We start from the raw sequence: 7,421 nt of genomic DNA on the forward strand, positions 1-7,421 counted from the left end.
TGTTTATGACTTATTTTGGACTAATTTCCCCACGCAGTCTGAAGCGGTTGACAGATCCAGATGAAGCCGTGCAGCTCGGTTTGCGTCGGTTTGAGTCGGCTTGTGTTGTTAAGCCAATGATGTTCATTATGTCTTCTTATATACATTGTCTTTAAAAAGAACCTAAGAAGTTAAAGGCTAAAGCCTTGTGTTGTTACTTGTTGCCATGGTAATCTCCTGGCAACGGCAGTCTCCCCAAAGATCGTGTTTTGTGAGGATGAGAGTCTGAGGGCAGATCAGCGGTCATCATGTGATGCAGACGCCGATATCAGGTGCTTTGGCCATCTATTTTGCCTTTCATTCTTGCTCTGTTAAACAAATGTCAGCTAATTTCCCGTTTTGCGCGCATCTTACTTCGTTGATTTTTTTTCTTTCTTTTTTTTTTTTCTTTTTGCCATTTCAAATTTGTGGAAACTTTACCTTGCTACAAAGGTTTGTCTGATTTAAATTTAAATTTATTTTTATTTATTCTTCAAAATCAGTCTAAAGTCTGGGGAAAGCTGGTATACTTTGGTCAATTGCCGGTTTAGGCTAAATTGCATAATTTGGTCAGTTTGAGTATCGCTTGGGTTTCCAATGTTAGCCAACATAAACATGCTGTCGAGCTATTTGCTTTCCACGTAGATAGTCAAGTACAACTAACAAACATTTGGACTGACCAACATGTAAAATGTTATTGTATCGTTAAAACAGTTTTTGTTGCTATATTATGGGGCTAGCTTGTTGAGTGTGTTATTATTTTGCAGTTGGCTAAATCAGTAATGCTATGAAAAGCCTTGCCTTGCTAAAGCTGCCTTTTGCCCAACGCCCGTCTTTCTCAGGTAATGCAAAGTTACACCATTTTAAAAAGATTTTACGTCATATTAGTTGAACTCCTTTTTTTTTTTTTCTTCAATTAAATTCTTTAGCGGGAGAAAAGAAATCTAACGTTAAATGTTAGGACGCCATCATGGCGTTGGCTCTCCGCGTTTGACTTTTGCATGCAAGTCATTGGTTTTAATATTTTTTCCATATTCAGGAAAGCATACGTGTAAAATGTTTATTTAGATGTTTTTATACTGTGCAACAGTAACAATACAACAGGTTGTCCATACAACCGAGCGAATAAACACGAGAGACATTAAAACATCATAATGAATATGAAACTGAGCAGCCCCAGTCTTTGAGAACAGAAGAAAAAAATAACATGATTAAATAATAGTTGTTGGTTTTTTTTTGTTTTGTGTGTGTGTTTTTTTGTTTTTAACAGCTGGTTTTTGAAAATCAGCTAAAACAACATGGATAAAAATCAAATTTTACAAAGCACTGCTGATGTGAAGGCAAACTTTTCTCGCATAAAAGCCTCATTTTTAACCGTCTTGACGCAAACCTCCCTGTACAAGTTCTCTCATAATACAAATTCCTTAATGGCTTTCCTCTACGTTTAAGATTTCTAAAGATTACGTAAATGCGTATTAAAAGAGTAGGCTATAAAACCTTTAAAAACCAAGAGATAACAAAAGCATGCACGTATCATCTTAAGCTTGTTAAGCACATGGATGAATTTGCAATGACATACGTTTAATTTGAACAAAACAAATAGAACTTCAGTCACTGTAAAATAACAGCTTTGCTCATCCTTTCTTCCCATATTTTTTTCAGTTTTTACAGTCTTTTTTACTGTTGAAATTCAAAATCAAACGTCCTTAAATTGTTTATTTTGAAATGTATCCGATCCCTCCAGTATAAACTTACGATGTGATAATATATTAACAACAAATTGAGGGGGGAAAAAAGAACATCGTTGTCTACACCGCTGTATAGGTTGGCATAAAATTATAAAGTGGATCAGGCGACGACTCTTCGGGGAGTCATCCAGAAGACGATCCGTTCAGTGCAACCTTCCTCGGTTTGTTGGCGCCGCTGTTCCCGCTGGGAAACTGTGTGTAAAAGAGCGGCTGGGGGCGGGTGGTGCAGTTATTGACGTCCCGTTCACGTTGTTATTGCCGTGCGTGGTCTGCAGGGGACGCGGAGACTGCGTCGCTGTAGCGGGACTCGGCAGAGAAGAGGACGTGGACGGAGCCCCGGTGGGACTACGCGCTTTGTCGCTGGCAGAGTCACTCTCTGGCCCCGATCTGCCGGTGCTGTTCTGCCCGTCCTGCTCCGAGTGACTCACCTTCATCTTCTTACAGCTGGGTCTGACCCGATACTTGAGGGGAAGCGGACCATTCTGTGGAGGCGAGTTAAAACTTTTAAAAACTGCTTAACAATTTGGTCTAGCTTCATTGACAATGACAATAAAAAAAAAATAAAAAAAAGACTTAGGAACTAGTGGAAATTTTAAAAAGTTATTTCTCACTGAGAGCTTTGACTGCATTATGACACTGATACCTATTTGAACACATTTAGAATGTATTCAATTATTCAATACATCAGGAACAGCACAAATAATAACACCATTGGTTGGAATACCATAGCACTTAAAAAGGTTTAATTATTAAATAAAGCAATATTTGATTACATAGCACAATATTTTGGATATCATAAAATAGTGATTCTTACCCTTCTCCATGTGTATATATAGGCTATGTCCATTAATGTGTAGTAATCTTTCAGAGGCTCATCTTCATACATAACATCCACCTGTTAAAAATGTGCCATTATAATAATTGCCGACAATTAAACTGAAAAATATAAACACATTGATATTTTTCGATACAGAGAAAGGACTTGAAAGTAAGCATATTGTCTCTGACCTGATAGGAGTTTGGGATGTCCATTTTACTGCGGAGAAACTTTCTAAGATGCATCACTGTCATTGCTGCTGCTGGACACTGCAGGTACCTTTTATTTGCTAGCTGCAATTACATATAGAACAGTTAAATACCACCCTAAATCAATTAAATAAATTGAAAAAAAAAATACAATAAAACACAAATTCCTCCTCAATGAAAATTTAATGGAAGTAATGTACCTGTTCTTTAACCTGCTTTCCTTCTGGTCCCATTCCCATTCTGTGCAGACAAATTAAAGGTTGTATGGAGGATTTTTTTTTTGTTTTTTTTGTTTCAAGTTGTCAATGATAGCATTATAGAGGTGCAGTAGCCTTGTAATTATGATGACCAAAAAAAAGAGAATAAAAATTCATCAACTCTGGACGTGGTGGGGCTAAACATTTGCCAATAGATAACGACATTGCCTCGTTATCTGTTAGCTGACAGGCTGTCAATCAATCTCCCTACGTTTCTAGCGTAACTGACTTGCCTGCGCGCCGCCGGTACGTGGTTTACGTACGCCTGTCACGCAGTCCACAGACGCAAGACGCACAGACGCTGTTTACTCCACCAACGCAACAGTTCTTAGCGGCTTTTTTTGACCTATATCTTCCTCACAGTTCGCACAAAGTTTGTTGCAATGGCAGACAAGAATCCAGGAGCAGTTAGCCGCAAAAGAAAGTCCGTTTTTGAGGTCGCTGAAAGAAGAAGACAAGGGGAAAAGCAGCGAAGCCAAACTAAGGTGATTCTTGAAGATTCATTCCAGCGATGGCGCAACTGAAGCAGACGCAGGGTCTAAAGACTGACGCACTGGTCGCCAAATTACTCCTGGACAGGTCACTTCTGCTTATTATGAAAACGTACTTTATTTCCAAGAGCTAACAACGAAAGCGATATCCTATGTCTGAAAACGTAATTTTCAAGGCAAAGAAAGAGTCCGCTTGCTGCTGCGTGTTGTAGCTAGTTCATTCGCACTGAATCTCCGCGCACTCTTCTCTGCTCCCCTTTCCTGCTCCTGTCCCCGCTGCCCGATCCGCTCTTCCCCCTGCTCCTCACTTCTCCGGGCACGGAATCTCCGCGCACCGCTCCCCTCTCCTCTCTCCCTGCTCCGCTCTTCTCCCTGCTCCTCTTCTCGTCCGCGAACAAAATGTCCGCACACCCGCTCCCCCGCTCCTCACTTCTCCGTCTTGCCTAACCAACACTGTAGTTAGTTGTTTACAAGTCATGTGCAGCTCACCGGCTGTAAACAAACCTGTTTCTGGCGTAAAGAGGAGGCGGGAGAAGGCGTTTCTACGTAGGAGCTGTAGGGGAGGGGGGGTGGTTTCACACATGCGCAACATTTGAAAAAGGACAAACAGTCGCTGGATTTCTCGTTCCTTGGAAAATCCTCTATACAACCTTTAACACGTTATGTCCTGTTTCGGTCCGGCCCTACAGTCAAACTTTAGGACCCTATGTGGCCCGCTAGCCAGAAAGTTTGCCCACCCCTGTGCTGGCTCCTCATTCTTCCACCGCTTATCCTCCCCGGCCAATAAACCTTTGTTACTTTTGCCTTTTTTCTCCTTGTTTTGAGTCTTTTTTGGGGTCCACTCCTGTTGTGCGTAACAACTGACTGAGTTACTCCATTATAAAAGCGACTAGTTACAAGGGACTATTGCATTTGCTTTTTTTTTTTTCATCATCAAATGGTGCTGTTTGTTTACATGTTGCACAGCAGAGCTAACACCTTTAGCAGAGAAAATAAGTCCAGGGGCAGAAATATCTATTAAACAGTGGTGCAAATATGAGTCCAGCTGTGAGACGCTCCTCTATGAGTTTATGAAGATAGATGAAGATGAAGGAGAGTGAGGACAGGAGGAGGTGTGAGGACAGAAGAAGTGAGGACAGGAGAAGGAGTGAGAACAGCAGGAGACGAGGACAGGAGGGGGAGAGACGATAACCAGAGATGACGTTTGTCACTGTCCACAGTCCGTATTGAAGGTGAGTAACGGCGTGTTGGCAACGGTAACAGTGTTAAAACACAACAAAATTAATTAGTTAGGTTATTTGTTACTGAAAAAAGTTACGCCATTAATAGAGTTTATTCCCTTTATTTATTCCCATCACTGCTAAGCTCCACCCCCTGCAACACCATCCTTGAATTCCAAATATGGAACTTGGCTCTAAAGACTACGGCTGACACTGCACTCTGTCAGTTCACTTCTTCATACCGTCTGTGGTGCAACGTGGAGCTGAGTGTGTGTCAGATGTCAAGTGACAAGATCTGATGTGATGAGGAAAGTTGTCTCGTATCTTTAACAAACATAACAGGGTTTTACAGCTTGAAACATGTTACTCCATACAAAATAGATCCTCTGTGTCCATCCGTACAAAGTCATAACAGTTTGTATCATAGATCAACCTGGACTTCCATCTGGTGCTGTTGCAGTCCAGTCCAGTCCAGATGGTTCAGGATTGCCGGCTTCCAAAAGTTAAGATCTGCACGATTTGTTTCTTTAAAAGTAACATCCAAACTCTTCTTCAAAACAAAGAAAGAATTACAAAGATAAAAGGTGTTCTGTTATATTTTAGGGACTTTTTTTAACTCTTATACTTTGACGTGCATATGGCTTATTGATGGTTTTGACGATTCTCTAACTTTGACTTAATTTGGTAAGATAATAAGAGAGTTCTGTGTTGATGACGTCACATTGGGAGAATTCTATCCAAACGTTAAAACAGTTAAAGGGATAGTTCGAGTTTTTTGACATAAATCTGTGTGTCATCCCCGTGAGCAGTGTCGTGCATCCACACTGACTTACCCCCGACAGCGTCCGGTGAGCCCAGATACTGGCCGTTTTCGGTGCTGATGAAAGTAGTCCGGCAAGTTGGCTGGGGACAGTAAAATTAAGTGTTTTTCTTCTCAAAACAATCTGTGTTCAAAAGAGTGATACATTTGCATCACAAAACCATCGCCCTCAAAAAAGTCAGACCTTATAATCACTTGGCACTATTTTCTTTCCATTCGTATCACTGCGCGCTGCCGCCAGGTGACAGCCCCGCACGAATCCATCACTTTCTTCAGATGTTTGGCAGTGTTTACATGTGCAGACCGCCGCGATGTGAGACAGCTAACATGAGAGCTAGAGTGATAAGTATATAAACTTGTATAAGATACATAAGAATATATCTAAAAAATGGTGTGAACTCTTGATTCTCCAGGCTGTAACAACAAAAATCTGGCTGAATCTCCACACACATTTCACCGTTTTCCTGTCATGGACTTTGCGCTGAGGAAACTTTGGCTTCTTGCCTTTGGCTTCAATGTGGAAACCAAACCAGGTAAGAATGAAGAAGTGCCGCTATATTTACAAGAGAACAGACTCAAGAATCAGCTGTAACTCTGTGTGCAGTAAATCACTCAGTGTCATATCACCAGTGAAGCTTCTACAAACCGTAACTTTATAAGTCGACTGTTATTACTATTGTAAATGTGGCGTACACTATTGGCAGCAGCTACGTGGACGTGTGGATGATTCCATGTTTCTATTAGTCGTCCATACTTCAGTCACAGTGTAGACTCTATGTTCACTGTATACGAGTTTCTAAATGACATGATGGTGATTGTCGCTCACTCGGTCTCTCACGGCTCCAGCTTCAACTTGTACCACTTCTCTGTCTCTCTTCTCTCTCTGCTCGTTCTAACTCCATCTGGTGAAATTCAGCATCAGTATGTTCGGGTTCATAAAGATCTCCCCTTGACTTTGTGGTAAAGGCAAAGTCTTTATTGTCAGTGTTGTAATCAGACATGTTGTCGCTAACATTCCGAGCAGTAAACAAAGTGACCCAGGCGCGGCTGTCACCTGGCGGCAGCGCGCAGTGATACGAACGGAAAGAAAATAGTGCCAAGTGATTATAAGGTCTGACTTTTTTGAGGGCGATGGTTTTGTGATGCAAATGTATCACTTTTTTTAACACAGATTGTTTTGAGAAGAAAAACGCTTTATTTTAATGTCCCCAGCCAACTTGCTGGACTACTTTCATCAGCACCGAAAACGGTCAGTTTTCACCGTTGGTTCACCGGACGCTGTCGGGGGTAAGTCAGTGTGGATGCACGACACTGCTCACGGGGATGACATACAGATTTATGTCAAAAATTCCAAACTATCCCTTTAAGTCACAGGTGTCAAACATATGGCCAACATAGGGCCAGATCCGGCCCTCCAAGACCTTTAATGTGGCCCTCAGCTGATTTTCTACTAAAATATTTTAATTATATTTTCTATTAAAATCTTGTTAATTTTCTGTGGTGTTTATCACAGCAGTGTCTCCAGCGTCTCTGTACGTGGCCCCTCCCACCAGAGCAGCACAAATGAAGACTTGTCTCTTTCCAAACGCTCTTAAAGGACGATCGTTTTGACTGTTGACCGTGACCCCCTCATCAGAAAAATGTCCAACATGAGAAAAGTGGAGCCGAGTGCAGGATTTTACAACAAAAATTTACTTATTCCTATTTACATACAAGTTCATGTTAAAACTTTGTGTTGGAATTGTATTTTTCTTAAAGTTTCAGGTTGTTCATAATATTATAATATTTTGTAAAGAAAGAGTTCATCAATTAAAAAAGATTTCTGTAATAGATTTGTGTTT

General features: G+C 41.0%; 1 pseudogene; it reads right to left on the reverse strand.

Moving 5' to 3' along the window:
• Window positions 1–1,889: 1,889 nt before the first annotated feature.
• LOC129410285 (polycomb complex protein BMI-1-A-like) lies at window positions 1,890–3,031 on the reverse strand (annotated as a pseudogene).
• Between the last annotated feature and the right edge of the window lie 4,390 nt (window positions 3,032–7,421).

This window comes from Boleophthalmus pectinirostris, unplaced genomic scaffold (genome assembly GCF_026225935.1).
Source record: "Boleophthalmus pectinirostris isolate CB_2022bp ecotype Guang Dong unplaced genomic scaffold, ASM2622593v1 HiC_scaffold_22, whole genome shotgun sequence".
NCBI lineage: Eukaryota > Metazoa > Chordata > Actinopteri > Gobiiformes > Gobiidae > Boleophthalmus > Boleophthalmus pectinirostris.